The sequence below is a fragment of the Acinonyx jubatus genome, chromosome A2, assembly GCF_027475565.1.
Source record: "Acinonyx jubatus isolate Ajub_Pintada_27869175 chromosome A2, VMU_Ajub_asm_v1.0, whole genome shotgun sequence".
Taxonomy (NCBI): Eukaryota; Metazoa; Chordata; class Mammalia; order Carnivora; family Felidae; genus Acinonyx; species Acinonyx jubatus.
Window position 1 is genome coordinate 93,185,721 of NC_069383.1, and position 16,405 is coordinate 93,202,125.

The 16,405-nt window shown below is 45.7% G+C and overlaps 1 protein-coding gene across 1 annotated transcript in view; it reads left to right on the forward strand.

Annotated features, from left to right (window-relative positions):
* POU6F2 (POU class 6 homeobox 2) overlaps positions 1 to 16,405 on the forward strand; it is a 487,233-nt gene that overhangs the window by 443,370 nt on the left and 27,458 nt on the right. The gene's annotated exons all lie outside the window — the stretch shown is intronic.

A 16,405-nucleotide genomic window follows, 5' to 3' on the forward strand; every position in this document is an offset into this window, starting at 1 on the left:
CAATAAGGGAGAAATGAGAAATAGATCAGAAATAGGTAAGAACGGAAAAGTCACAACTCAGAACAGCAAGAGGAGCCAGGTTCAAGTTCAAACATACAGAAGTAGGCCTTGGCACAATCCAATTGAACTTAATGCATTAGCCATAGAACGTTGCTCCAAACTGCTGTTCGTCTCCTCCACTAACCTTGTCCATCTTATAAAAATAACAATAGAAGTAGATCCTAAGAAGACGTCATAAGTTGGAGGACACAGAATGACAGTAAAGTCAGGATGGGATACAACTTAGAAGTGAATGGCATCAATCACGCCCCACGCCAAGGGCACACACACAAAAACACATTACACATTCCCTGGCTCTGCCACTTGTCAATAGATATTCACAATTGCCCAGTCTCTCAGAGTTACAGAGGTGGACAGTGCGAAGGTCCGCATGCTCACATGGAAGGCACCCGCGGTCAACAGCACAGGCGTTGAAGTTAGACACCAACCCCAAGCAAGGCAGCTAGCCTTCCTCAGCTGTGGTTCTCACTTCCACGCACTGACGACGTATCTTTCCCTTAGGGTTATTAGAGGGATTAGTGCTAACGGTAACAAAATTCATAAATTCCTGCCGTCGATTGCACGCTTTCTGCATACCAAAGAGTGCTTAGCATTCGATATATTATTTCATATCACCATTGCACAGCCATGGAATATGGTTTATCCCTATTGTACAGATTAAGAAACTTCTAAGAGCACCCAGCTGGAAATGGCAGGATCCAAACTCAGTTGTGTCTGATACCAGAGATCGCTCTCAGTCACTGTGCTCTAATAATAGTTTAAAACTTTTTGCTTCCGTCACTGATGTATCCCAAGTGGCTAGAATAACACCTGGCCTACATTAAGCATAGACACAGTAATAAAATCTGTGGAGGAAATGAATAGAGCATTTCATATACACTAATATGCTGTTCAATAAGCACCTCACATACATTCATCATTTCATTTCATTCTTACACTGATCGTGCACCATATCTCTAATTTACAGCTGAGGAAACAGGGGTTCAGAAAAGTTAACCAACTTCCCGGGCCACCCAGTTAGCAAGGGGGAGAGTCTGGACTCGAGGCCACTTCGAAGCGGCTGCTTCGAAGCGGGGCTTTCCTCTGAGTGAAACTGCTCTCAGCCTCACGGGAATAAGTGCCTAATACCATGCCTGCCATATAGCAGCCTTTCCGTAAAGATCACGTGCTCCTTACCTCTCTATATTTTAATCCACTTAGGGTGGCTGATCTAAGGTAGAGTCTGTTTATTATATTGAAGTTTTATATGGAAATGGTTTTTAAGCATCCAGCGTTACTGTACCTGATGAAATGGCATTGTCTACTTACTTAACTTTCTTCAGTTTTCCAAACCACTAATGTTTCAGCGTTGTTGGAAGGACTAAAAGTAATAAAGGATGTTAAATGCTTGGCACAGCCCTGGCGCTTAGTGAGAAGCAAGCGAGGCCCGCCTCTCCCGTCTCACTCCCTTGACCACGTGCGTCTTAGAAGCCATGGTCACTCCAGCATGTAGAGGGCTAGGCTGACGATTTTGAATCTGATGCCCACACCATTCGTAACAGGTGAAGCCAGCTCCCTTGGCTGGGCGATGGCTAGTTTGCCTCTCTAACGTGACTATGTGGCTGCTGGACACGTAGCATCCACTTTTCCTTCTAAGAAAACGTTGCACTTCGTTTCATCAAAAGGCAGGGCCACCAGAGTATTACCCGCTGGGTTCATTTAACTATGTTCGTTTCCTTGATGCTCTAGAATAAAAAGCATTTCCATCTACCTTCAATAAATCTGCAAGTGATGTTAGCAAGCTCTCCCAGGCAACCAAAAGGAAGAGATGGAGTGATATGTGCAGCCAGAAAAAACAAAAATCTGTTTCAAATTCACACGGAGTTTGAGGGTTTGATTGCAAGTGGATTTTAATGTAGGATTTTTCAGTATCATTGAATTATAAAAGAACTATTTAATTTTTTAATATAAAGAGTAACATCCTTAAGACGAAGGGAACTTAAATCAATTACATTTAAAAGGTGATATTCATGGAGCGCCTGGGTGGCTCAGTCAGTTAAGCTTCTGACTCTTGATCTCAGATCAGGTCATGATCTCTTGGTTTGTGAGTTTGAGCCCCACATTGGGCTCTGCGCTGAGAAGGCAAAGCCTACTTGGGTTCTCTCTCTCCCTCTGTTTCTGCCCTGCTTGAGCTCTAAATCTCCCTCTCAGAATAAAAAAATAAACATTAAAAAAAAAATAAAAAATAAAAGGTGATATGCAAATTACTTAGGTGAACACAAAAGGAAGTGACATGCATTCTGAGAGCTCATTTTGGTTTTTTGAGATCACAAAATCATACATTTAAAAATATTATTTATTTATTTATTTATTTATTTATGTTTTTATTTGAGAGAGAGAGAGAGACAAAGCGAGCGGGGAAGGGCAGGGAGCCGGAGACACAGAATCCGAAGCAGGTTCCAGGCTCTGAGCTGTTAGCACAGAGCCCAACACAGGGCTCGAACTCACAAACTGTGAGATCGTCACCTCAGCCGAAGTTGGATGCTCAATCAACTGAGCCGCCCAGACGCCCCTACATTTAAAAATATTTTTAAAAGTCGAGTTCCTGCTCCTCTCAGCTCACACAGCGATAAGACAGTAGAAATGGGGATAGTGTTGATGGTTTTAAGTATCTAGATTTGTTCCTGCTATCTAGAACCTAGATGAATCAGAAAGTACTAAGGACTTATCCTTCTCAGAAGGCAGATCCGATATCAAGACCATTGCTAAAAATACCCTAAATTTTTTAGAGAAGTTAAGTAGATTATCTTATAGTTAGGGATTAATAGTTTTGTGACTAAATGCCTCAATTGTTCTTCAATGTAGGCGTCACTATACCAACTTCTATATTGTTTAACAATATATATGTGTAGTTTGCATATGATTTCATCTGGCATACAGAATATGTGAAATGTATTTCTGATAAGGCTATCCTTCAAAGTGGCTTTTGAAATTAAAAATTCCAAAATTCATACTGCTGGTATAAATTCTAACATTTTTAAGAATTTTTTTAGAGAGAGAGAGAATGCACGAGCAGGGGAGAAGGGCAGAGGGAAAGAGAAAGAATCCCAAGCAGGCTCCCCACTCAGTGCCAGGCCTGACGTGGGGCTCATTCCCACAACCCTGGGATCATGACCTGAGCCAAAATCAAGAGTCGGAGGCTTAAACCGACTGAGCCACCCAGGGACCCCTAAATTATAAACTATTGAGCTTAGAACAGGCCAGTTGAAAAATCAGTAGAGTGGTGGTTTATTCACAATGATAAATTACATTTTTCCAGGACCAAATGTGAGGTGCTAGAGTCCACACACACACGCACACACACGCACACACACGGACATCTAAAATAGGAAGCCCAGAACTATGAGACACCACCATAGGATGAGTTCAGTGGCCCTTTCCAATTACATCCATTCAAACCTGCCTGCTGGTTAGGGGTAAGAAGGCAGACTGGTCATGTCTGAAAATGAGGATGCCATTTTATGAGAAAAATTCATCAGCATCATTCTAATGAGTTACGGTCTTTGTTGTGAGAAATGAGAAATGCCATGGTCTCACCCTAAAGAACACTAAAAAAGCATTACAAAGAGGAAATTGAAAAAGTAATATATGTTACGGTGATGAGAACAACTTTTTTTCTGATTGAACAGATAGATAAATATTGCAAGCAAAGATCAAAATACATTTAATTTTGCCACAACAATAGGTATTTTCTTCACAAAAAGTTTATGAATCATTCTGGACTCATGGACCTCAGACGGGGATAAACAGATGCATCTTTAATGACTCTTGGAGTGGTTTCATTCCCCACCCTTCTTTTTTTTTTAGATGTTTGTTTTGTTGTTTATATTAATTTAAATTTAGTTCTGCAGGCTGAATGCCCCACAGCACTAGGTGATTCTAAATATGGGCAGCACTTTCTTGAGCAATTGCCAAACCTTTCCTTCACCAGTTCCAACTGCTCCAAAGAACCTAGAATATTGGAGACCACTGGTCCCCGATTGAGGGGTTTTTTTTGTTCTCATTGCTATTGCTTTCTTTTTTTTCCCCCTCCCATCTGGGAAGAAATATAAACTATACAGTTCATAGGTCTGGGGCTTCATTTAGGGATATTTACTAAAGCTTCTAAGGACCAAGGCTGAGTCACACTAAAAGGTGTTCTCCCAAGCAATAAATAACATTAATCTGATTTAGTCCCTTAATCTGGCATCGGCAGGCAGAAGCAGAAATACTTCCCCACACGCTAGGTGTTTTTTGCTGGTATTAAAACTTACAGTCTTAGGCAAAGCCATATAAAATCTTGCAAAAGTTGGCCTTTCTGCAAAATGATGGCTTCACGACAGTTATGATCCTCTTTTGAAGGGATAGATAATGTTTTAGGAATTCCTTAGTGTTGGCAGCTGCAAAGAAATAAATAGTAGTCAGAGTTTAATTTGTAGTCATTAGGGGACAAGGGGAAGCGATCGTGAAAGAACAGATGTTTCCAGTTCATCCTTAAGAATTCGTCTCTGCTGTCACGTGGAACATCCTGCAGGACAAACATACTGACTTAAAACAGAATTGTAAAACCTCTTCAGAGACCTGGAAATTGGAGCATTACATCCCATTCACCAACATTTCCATTTCCTACCATTGACAATAAAGTGAGAGGCCACAAACCGAAACCAAGGCCACAATGGCTTGAAGGCAGTTGCTTTTGTAGGAGATGTCACGCGTGCCCTTGTTACAAATTCGCCATGGATTGAACCATGCGTTTTTTAAAATTCCAATGAGGATTCTATAGATAGGAAAGTTGCACCACATTCTTAGACGAAGAGGGAGGGAGCTTTGTGAGAGCGCGGTGGAACTGAGCCCTCGTTTACCACAAAATGAATTCATCCGGATCCTGGTAGTGGAATCGAGATGGCAGGTATCTTAGGATTGTGCTGTGGCCATTGAGGAGGAACATCGTTCTATGCAAACAGAAGGTCATTCCCCACCGTGTGCCTGTCATTCTTACTCTCCAGTGGGAAACCAGCAGTTTCAGTGTATGTTCTTGGGGACCAGAGGTCCCGATGGATCTACTTCGACCTATTCCCCTGACTTCTTCAGGCATTAAAACCAGCAAATCGCTTTACAATCAAAGTGATTTTATTTTGGGGCGCCTGGGTGGCTCAGTCGGTTAAGCGTCCGACTTCAGCTCATCACGATCTCGCGGTCAGTGAGTTCAAGCCCCGCGTCGAGCTCTGTGCTGACAGCTCAGAGCCTAGAGCCTGTTTCAGATTCTCTGTCTCCCTCTCTCTGCCCCTCCCCCGTTCATGCTCTGTCTCGCTCTGTCTCAAAAATAAATAAACGTTAAAAAAAATTTTTTTAATAAAAAAAAACAAAGTGATTTTATTTTATTTTTTTCCAATATATGAAATTCAAAGTGATTTTAAAACAAAATTTAGGGTCATCAGATATTTTTCAGACTCCCCAAAGCTAGAATAGTGCCCGGCACAGAGTGGGCGCTCATTAGTGGGATGTAGAAATCAAATTTTAATAATATTGGCCTTCTTCTAAGATTAAACAAAAACACCTGCTACTTTTCAGGAGGAAATAAAAACCACTTGCAATGAAGGGTGAATTCAGCTGTCCAGTAAGCATGCAAATAGTCAGTCCTCAAAAGCAGGGACCGCGGGAGATCACCTCAAGCCACTGATAACTGCAGCTGTTTTCCCAGAAGGAGAAAAGAGCTTGCAGGACTCATCAATGGCAGGGGCTTTAGCATTATATAATTGGTGCCATCTTGACCGTCCCGCCCACTGGGAACCTGGGTTTTCTTCCTCATTGGCAGGTTGCTGGTGCCAGAGGCAGCAGGATTTACAGAATGTTCTTGTTAATCCAAAAAGAAAGGATTTTCACAAATTCAGATGGCTGGGTGATATCCCGGTCTTCTGCCTGACAACAGGTGGTATGACCCAGTGCTGGGCACACAGCAGGCCCCCGAAACGATTTGCAGAGTGAGCGAGTGAGTGAGCGAGTGGATATGTAAGGGATCAGTTTGTGCATGAAGCAAATCCATGAATAAAACAACACCCTTAATTTTGAAGCCATTCAGAGTAAAGCAGAAATGTGCAATTGCCTGGCTTTTCCGGACAAAGTTGAAGAGCTTTTATCCCTTTGCTAGAATCATCTACAGTTACCCCCCATCCTCCACTCTTTTTGACAGTGAATGTGGCCAATATGTCTGTATTATCTCTTCATACAAATATACTTTCAATATGTAAAATATTAATATTTGTATGAACACCCAAACTCATTTACTCAAAGCCTTTGAGTATATACTAACCATAAGTGATAAATTTCCAAGGAATGGTCATGAACTAAAGTGGCAAGTTCTCTGTCCATTTCCAAAAGGATCTCTCCAAATTTCACTTGCCTTGCCTAAGGAAAATGGCATCTAGTGCTGAAGAGTCTTTTTATTTGGGCTTTTCTGGGAGAACCTTTTCTGTATCACTGGGTATTTCTTTCCAGTCATAGATAAAGCCAGTCCACTTTTGATTCCACATCATGCCCAATCAAACCTTGAGCTGATATCTTGCAAAATTGACTCTCTCCTCTTTTGTCTTCCTCATGCCTCCTTCTAGTTAAGTAAACGCAGAGTGGTAGAGGAAAAACAGCACCATGGAGAAATAAAGAACTCCCAAAGAATCCAGAGCTTACCTATATCTATCATTTAGTAGAGTAGAATAAATCTATCACTCAGATACAATTTGAAAACTTGGGTTGAAGGTGGACACCTATGCTATGTTCGAGACAAGGATTCACTTCCTGGACACTGAGCCCTGCCCACCAGTCACTGCAGGAATAATCCATACTGGCAATTCCAATGACTCCACTTAGTTCTTATCTCAACATACGATCATCTTGTGCACGTTTAATTTAGTCTTTTGATTATACTCTGGATCAAAATTTGTATTCTGTCAATGTTTCCTAATGCTTGAGTGGGAACCCAAATAAAAGAGAAATAGAAAATGTCACATTTCGAGGTGCCTAGGTGACTCAGTTGGTTAAGCATCCAACTTTGACTCAGGTCATGATCTCACGGTTTGTGGGTTTGAGCCCCGCGTCGGGCTCTGTGCTGACAGCTCAGAGCCCGGAGCCTGCTTCCGATTCTGTGTCTCCCCTTCGCTGTCCCTCCCCTGCTCACACTCTGTGTGTGTCTCTCTCTGTCTCAAAAATAAATAAACTTACAAAAAATTGTAACGCCACATTTACAGTAAAATATGCAAGAACAGGTATTACAATGCATCTTAAAATGAAAAATTCACAACAACAACAACAAAAAGCCCCACCACACCTGCATTCAGAGTATGGAGTGTGCCAGATTCAGTTGTAGTGTTACTATAATAGGAACTGTCAACAGTTCAGAACGTGGCTGCGGCTGCTAACTTCGTTTTGCCAAAGGACTCAAGAAGGATTCAGGTCCAATAAGAATGATCATTGTATCAACTGAGTTGACTCTTACCTGGGAGGCCTGTCAGCTCCCTGAGATGTGGAGTTTCTTCCACAATGTTTGCTGCTACTGGGCCGCATAACCAGGGTTCCGGCCGTGCTCTATAAGCAAATCATTCCTATAAGACACCTTTGGAATTGACATGATTTTTCCTGTCTTAGATCATTAGGATCGAGTGGGATCCTTTTTCCCCCTGCCTTATCATTTGGAATTGGAAAACAAAGGCCTAGCCATTAGATTTCTTCTGTCTTCACAATTAAAGACAGTGTTTGAGAGTGGGCTTGGGAGTTTGGGGTAGGCTTGTGCTAATTAAAGAGAAGAGAACAAATGGAGACCCATAATGCACATCTTTATCGTACCTTATAAATACCGCTGATCACCGATGAGAATAATCTTGCTAAGATACTGCCAAAAGACTAGTCAAAACTCCTCCTGACTCTTCTGACCTTCCCTTGTGTTCGGTATATTACTGTTTTCTCCTTTGGTGGGCACTGGATTTCCCTGTGGTTGTTTTCAGGTTTTCAAAAGCTTCAGTAGAATTTCAGCAGCAAAGGCCTGGCCATAGTTTCCATTTTCAAGTGGGTGGAAACTTCCCCAATTAATGTTACACCTAGAGGCAACTACCTACCTCCCCGAACTAAACTGAGTTCATAGTTTATGGGAAAGTGTATATTCTGCTCACAATTTTAAATCCTCCCGTGAGTAGCTTGGTAAATCCTCTCTTCTCTCCCAAATCTCTTTCTTGCCTTCATTTCTCCTTTCCCTTCCAAGCATTCTTAGTTAACAAAGTCCTGTGTCCCTTAATTATTCACCCTTAATGGTTAAGGCAAAGGCAGTTCATATCTCTACCTGTTTTTAAAATTATAGACAGGAATGGCTTAGAAAATACTCGCTAGTAGTCATGATTAAGTCGTGTTTATTTTTTTTAAGTTTATTTCGAGAGAGATAAGGAGAGAGAGCGCATGCATATGCACAAGTGGGGGAGGGGCAGAGAAAGTGGGAAAGAGAGAGAGAGAGAGAGAGAGAGAGAGAGAGAATCCCAAGCAGGCTCTGCACTGTCATCGCAGAGCCTGACGTGGGGCTTAAACTCACAAACCATAAGATCACGACCTGAGCCCAAGTCAATGCTCGACCAACTGAGCCACCCGGCCGCCCCAGGTCATGTTCAATTTATACAAAACCACTTAACTATGGGCCCTAAATGCTAAAACTGGAAGAAAACCAAAGAGATGGTACATTCTTCTCACACGTGCCCCTCACACATTCAGGGCTGAGACAGCCTGAAAGGGTGGGAGAGCAGGATCTCTTCGTCACATGATTGACGGTATCCACCCCCTTCCCACAAAGTTGGGGAAAGAGGACAGAACGGTATAAGCATCAGAGCCTCTCACTGTCTCTGTCAACCTTCTCAGTGGCCACAGGCCATCCCGTCCCCTTGGATTTACACGCAGGCTCTTGCCCCACTACTTCTCTTAGGCACTCAGGGAAACGCAGTCTTCTACAGTGACTGTAATCTGGTCCCTCTGTCTTTCCCTGTTGGAATGATTCTCCTCTCTTCAGCTGGCTCTGTTCCTGACAGGCTGAGGTGGGAAGCAGACAGATGGACATAAAAATGGCCTTTTTTTTAGTGAACTGTCGTGAGAAGGCCTCTGCTCTCTGGGTCAGCAGATGGCTCAAGCCAGCAGTCTCGTGAGGTCTTCTGAGGCCCAGCTGGAACCTTCCAAGGGCACATGGCTATGGGCAATGTGTTTTCCTCCAGCTGCACACTCCCCTGTCAGGGATTAGTTTTCTCCAGTCCACTCTTCGAGGCTATCTCTGTGATGCTGTCCTAGTACATGTTCCCCAGGGGGTCCTGCGGGACAGGATTTTAAATGGCTCAGACTGGTGATAACAGGTCCAGGGAAACACTCACACGTCTTTGCCTGCTCTCGGTGGGAGTGTAGCAAGTGCCAATGCAGCACAGCCCTCTCTCTCTGTAGCTCTCTCTGTGTTTCTCTCTGTCTCTGTCTCTCTCTCATCCCTCTCCTTTCTCTTCCTTCCTCTTCCTCACTCTTCTGTCTTTTTCTCTCTTCCATCCTCTGCTCAAAAGCACAGCCTCTCACCTTTAGAATCCTCAGGTGTATGTTCCCCAAACGTGAGGGGACAATATTTACTCAGCCACCTTCGTTAACCTGGAGGTGAGAAGAAACTCCCCATGCCCCATACCTGGGAGTGAAGAAGACACGCAGGATTTCAAACTTTTCTGTGTCTGTCCTCTGAGATCTGGAATTGTCTGGCTGGTTTTCAGCATACGAGTCTGGTCCCTCCTTGAGAATGCAACATCTACTGAACGTTGGTGCTTCTATGGAAACTTCCAACTTAGCATTCTATTAAACTACTGTCTTCTGTTCCTCATGATAAACTGCTTTCATGGTGAAATCAATATGCAGAAAAATACAAAGGAGCTTACACAAATTAGTGCAAATGCCAGGAGTTACCACACAGGCACGTATGCAAAATCAAGTTGTGAATGAACATTTATCGAACACCTATTTGGTCAGTCAAGTAGTATACGGTGATTTGTGCACATTACCCTATTTAGTCCTCATAATACCCTCACAAAGTGGACATTATTATTCTCATTTAACAGATGACTATCCTGAGGTTCTAGGAGGTGAAGTAATTCACCAACAATATCCCGCTGGTTAGTGGCAAAGCCTGGGCTTGAACTGGCCAGTGGGGAATTTTATTCCTCTATATGCATATCCTAAATTCTATTAAGGAGAATTACCTTCAATGGCTATTAAGATTTTAGAGGAGAGGATTCTTTTTATTGCTGTCATTGCTATCTTTGCAGCATCAGGTTTCATGCAAATTATCCTTCTCTTAATGTGACTGAATGATCCTGACACCTCAAATTCTTCACTCTTGTCTGTGAGTGTGTTTCCAAAGTTGAAAACCAATAGTAGAGCATCCAGGAGGGATCCTAATCCTAACTGACAGTGGGAAACAGTGGGTAGGTAGGTCTTCCCTGGAGGGGAGCACCTCTCAATACCCATAACACAAGTGTCCAAATGTACACCTTAAATTCTTTTTCAGAGTTGTTCATTAAAGAACTACGTGTCAGCCTTTTTTTTTTTCACATCGGTCTAAGATAATTTGTCTCACATCCTGGACTTCAACGATGCCACCTTGAGACACATTGCCATTCCCTATGCCCATACCCAAGCCAGACATTGTTAATCACTGGTGATGCTGTTTTTTTCCTGAACCTTAGAACCTTCAGAGTTTGAGGAAGCCATGGCCAACTGATTGGCGTTGCCTGCAAGATTAAATCCAATTGTCCTTGGTTGAAGTGTCTTCCTCTACTGAAGCTCATCGGCTTCCCTTCATGCCTTTCTCATTCTCTGGTTCAGGTTCTCTGCTAAAGCTCCTCTCAACATCCACACCTCTCTTTTTCCCCATCTTGGACAGAACCAAATGCCAGGAGGCATGAGTTTGCATCTTGGAAAAATCAATTTTGTTTGAGGAATCATTGTATTCTCCTACTTTTCTTGGAATCGGCATCCTAGCCAGAGCTGCCAGAATAATTCTAAGTGGGTTTAACCTTACAACAGGAGCACAGTGAGACTAAACTCAATGTGTTGTATAAAGACAAAACCATCCCTTAAAGAAAGAGACAGAATGGCTGTTGCCAGGCCAGAAAGAAGGGGAAGATGATGGGCTGTTTCCGTCCTGGTGATCGCTCACACCAGCTCCCTCGCTCTCCGGGGCTCTTTGTTCAATGCTGGTGTTAACAAAAGCCTCTTGACCAAAAAGTGCTGAGGTTACACAAATATTTGGCAAAGAATTGTCTCTGCTGATGGATTGGAGATGCTGAGAAAGTCACCGATTTACCACATTGACGGATTTCCTCTTCTTAAAGATATGAGCAACAAAATTACTTGTCAATCTGACATCTGCAAACACATTCTCCGTCGCAGAGTTTAACGGCGTGTCATAGACAATTACGACATGTGGCCCATCAGACGACTTGTCTGGGTGCCCGGGGCTTCTGTGATTCCACCCTCAGCTGCTGCTGATGACACTACATGCGGGCAGCGAATAAATTCAGGACACGTTACCCTCCATCAGTTCAAATCCATCCCTACTGAGTACCTCAGCCAACCTGAAGTCCATAAGGGCACGGTAATGTAACGCGGTGACCCTGAATTGCTGAGATTTGCTACAGTCCCAAGATCATCTTTATGATGGCTAAAGTCAGAATTGTGGCTGAATTAACAACAGTCACTGTTGTGTGTAAGCCACCCCAATTTTTATGGAAACAGGGATACATGTGCTGTTTTACACCAGTGGCCATCTTAACGATATTTTTTAGGTGGTCTTGTGACACAGGCTTTATTCTCAGTTTTGGTTTATGCTCCCAACTCCTCTAAGGAGAAAGCCAAGAGGACATGAGCAGCAACCACCAAATAAGTCCCCTGTCAGAGAGGGCAGAACTCCTTTAGGTCGAAAGTTATCATTCCAGTACCAGTAAGGGCCTCAGCCTGGTTAGAGCATTCATCAGAGATGAGTCATTACTGTGAGAGCAGGGGCAAAGACATCGGGGATCATCGCAAACGATGCCTGAGCCGTTTGCTTTGGGATTGATGGGGCAATAACTTCACTCACAAATTTCTAATGTTGCAACCTAGGCATAAAGTAGGCCACGCTTTTTGAATTGAGGTGGAAGCCCACGAATCCAGCCACCCCCACGTCAAGGATTCATGGGGGCATTTTGCGTCGCACTTGGACACCTACGATAGCAGCGTAGCAACTGATCTGTGGTCCGTAGTCTCTCGCCACTTCAGTCCATTCTCTCCAAGCCTTCGTGTTCCTCCCCACCCCTCAAAAACCATCACTGAAGCCCCTGACCCAGGAATTGGACCCTTCCCTGGCAACCTGTCCCTGCTCCACTGTTTCACCCCTCTTGCTTGAAAACTAGTCAATGCCTCATCCCCCATGTTTCTCACCTCCAGCTGGTCTCTTGTTTGGAGTAGGTTCTCCACTTTGCCAAATCCCACTCAACCCTCAAGACTCTGCCCCACCCCCATTTCTTCCATCAGGTCTTCCTGACCACCCTCATCGTTCTTCCTCTGATATCACTCATTCATTCCTAATGGTTCTTTGAGCACCCACCAGAAGGATATATAGATTCTTTTTTTTAATATTTTTTATGTTTATTTTTATTTTTGAGAGAGACAGACAGAGACAGAGACAGAGTGTGAGTAGAGGAGGGGCAGAGAGACAGAGGGAGACATAGAATCCGAAGCAGGTTCCAGGCTCCGAGCTGTCAGCGCAGAGCCCGATGCGGGGCTCGAGCTCACAAACCATGAGATCAATGACCTGAGCCAAAGTCAGACGCTTAACGGACTGAGCCACCCAGGTGCCCCAAGAGATTCTTTTTTTTCTTACTTTATTAATTTATTTTGAGAGAAAGAGAGAGAGCGAGCTCAGGGAGGGACAGAGAAAGAGGGAAACAGAGAATCCCAAGCAGGCTCCACGCTGTTAGCGCAGAGCCCAACCCACAGCTTGAACTCACGAACAGTGAGATTATGACCTGAGCCAAAATCAAGAGTCAGATGCTTCACCGACTGAGCCACCCAGGTGCCCCCTGGATACAGAGATTCTTATTGGATAGTCCCTGCCACTTTGTGGCACATATCATTTCTCTGTCGAATTGTTAGAATCTTGGCATGTGATGTACCCGTCTTCTTGCTTCCTCCTCTGCCCCCAACTGTATCTTCTTGGTGTCCTCCATGGTGTATGACACCACACTCTAGGTAGAGAAGGGTCCGCACCCATTAGTTTCCTCCACCAGAGTCTTCAGCATCTGCTAGGAGAGCTGGAAGTTCTCTTGTGCAGCTGATGCCTTGCTCAGGAGTCACAGCCTGCTGGCCTCGTTGGCTCAGTGACACATCCTTCCATCAGGAAATCCCTAGCACTGGGAGCCAGAAGCTCAAACTCGAAAGGCTGGTCTTAGGGCCTCACATGTCTCAGAAGCATCCTCTCTCTCTTTGCCCTCGAGTCAGAGCTCCCCTAACACCAAACATCAGTTTTAATTTCCAGATTCACTTGGCATACGTGCAGATATGGATATTTCCCTTGACTAGCAAAAGGCCTTTAATTTAAAGTACAATTTCCACAAGTAAAATCACCAGTTTTGGGCAAAGGCCAAAAGCCTCACACCATGGCTGCTTAGGCGTCTCTGGCTTCCTTATGGAGATCTCTCTGGAGTCAGGATCCCAGGTGGCATCTGGGTGAGATCTGTGGAAACGCCAAGAAGAATCGGAGCCAACCCAAGCAGAATAGGCACGTCTGGGAATTTTTAGACGACACAGTGTGTGATCCTCTCTACCCACCATGAGTGGGAGATAGTTAAAATCAGCATGTGGTAGTGCACTGGGGAATATTAGAAAACTCGCCACGACGGGGCACCTGGGTGGCTCAGTTGGTTAAGCGTCTGACTCTTGATTTCGGCCCAGGTCATGATCTCATGGTTAGTGGGTTGGAGCCCCTCAGAGGGCTCTGTGCTGACAGTGTGGTGCCTGCTTGGGATTCTCTCTCTCCCCCTCCCCTGCTCATGTGCTCTCTCTCTCTCTCTCTCTCTCTCTTTCAAAATAAATAAACTTAGGGAAAAACTCCCACAATGCACTGCCAAGTTTTTGACATGCTGAGATGGTCGCCCCAGCGCCCCTGCAAGGGGAACAAAAATGAGAAACCCATGGCTTAACAGAACGCTGCCCACCCCTGCCCCCCACCTGGCAGCCAAATCCTCCTTATTAAAGGTCCTGGCAGTCATGCAGTTCCAGATCCCTCTGGCTCGGCCACTAGTGTGCCCTACCCTCAGCAAGTAATGCTGGGGCTCACGAGAGAGAGGAGCCGGTGGGGAGGAGACGCCAGTGACACCATGTTTTAGTAATGTCGAACACGGTACTGGGAGCGAGGCTGCACTCAGGGGAAAGGCTGGGGGAGTCGTTTGCATTCGCCTTTCTTCTTTCCACCAGGAAAGCAGGCAAAGCGGCTCATTACCGCGAAGCGAGCACAGACTGGTGTCAATCTTCTCGGGGCACAATGCCTCCCAGCCTCTGTGTGCTCTGCAGCTGTCAGGTGCCGCGCCTCGCTCCCAAGCCTTCCCCTGGCTTAGAGGCACACTGGCTCCTCAATACGGTGACATCCTGCCTAAAATAGAACCCACAGCCCTGCCCCCTGAATGCATCCGGCTTCCACAGGCCTTCCAGCGAGGCCGATCCCGTGGGGTGGGGCTTCTCAGGCCTAAGACACGGGGAAGCCAGAGGGGACAGGTGAGCGCAGGTGCGGGACAGGGGGCCTGCTCCCCAGGCCTCCCCACACTGCCCGTAGGGTCAGAGGAACAGCCTGTGAATCCTGAGCTGCTCAGAGCAAGACCACTCATCAAGAAGGCACTTATGTGCTCTAAAGACTGATGCGGACCTGATCTTGCGGCGCTGATAGGGCGCGTTCAGGGCCATGCTGCGGGCGGGACGTTGCAGGTGCGCTCAGCGAGACTCTGGAGCTGCAGGCTCCCCAGGGACCTGCGCACCGCTCTCGCTCTCGAAGTACCTACTGGATCTTCACTGGCAGTAAGACAACTGCCACCGATACTTAGGATTCACACAGCGGCTCCGGTGGTGCTGCTCCACGGGGGCTTTGGTGGTGGGAACAACGGCCAGTGGGGAGGGGCAGTTTCTCCGTCATCATCTCGGTCACTGAACGGTGCGGGCTTGCGGCTCTTCCAGGGTGCTCGCTGCATCCGGGATCCCGAAGGTAGCTGAGTCTAGACACCATTCATTCCGAAGACATTTACTGAGAACCTATGTCCGAAGCCCTCTTGGAGTACAGTGTGGGCAGGAAACAGAATCATTTATAAACTCGGAGGAAAATTGCAAACGGGACACAGTGCCCTCCCTGACAAGCGGGTCCCCTCCCGTGTCCTCCATGTGGTGGGCGCCAGGTGACATAATGGAAGACCAAGCACGCGGGGGTCAGCCGGACCTGGACTCCAGCTCTGTCACTTACAAACTCTTCCATCAGGTGACAGGTAGCCTCCGTGGTCTTATCCACTTAAAGGGGGTGGGACTGACGCCCACTTCATAGCTGTTGTAAGAATGTGAGATGAATGAAACCATATACATGAGAGCACTTCCTGGGACAGTATTATTAATATGTCCTGGTGGCCCCCAGGCCACGTTACCACAGTTCACATCTGGGAGGGGACCCTGGAGGGTGACTCAAAAGATCCTGTGCTGTGCAGGAGGAAGCATCCAACCGCCGGTCCCGTGACTCCCCCAGGAGAGTCCATAAGCTGGGGAAACATCGATCATATTTTCGTTTTGCAAGGATTAAATTTGTCCCTAGCAACACACAACTGTGATCTACGTTTCCAGGCCTCACAGACGCGCTGCACATTTGCTGCCCTGCCCGCTGCTCCCTTTGTCCTTAGCACAGTGACTGGGTCCAGCCGGGCCCCTCCTGCTGGACACTCCACACCATCCCTTCACTGAAGCCAGAAGCTACCAGATGCAACAAGAAACCTCTGCCACCGGCCACCGGAGCCTTGAACCTCTAACCCTGAGGACCCAGTGTCAAACCCATTGTTTCAAATGCACGTTTTCACAATTTCTGTCCTCAGTTGTCATGTCAACTCTATTTTAAGAGTTTCAAATATTTGTTTATGATTCCAGTTCTCTCAAGCCCTCAGAAAGCTGAGGCTCTTGGACTGAGCTGGTAGGCGGCAGAGCTGGCAATGGAATCCTGTCTCCCTGACCCCAGAACCTGGGCTCTTGACCACCATGAGCACCAGGATGCCGACGC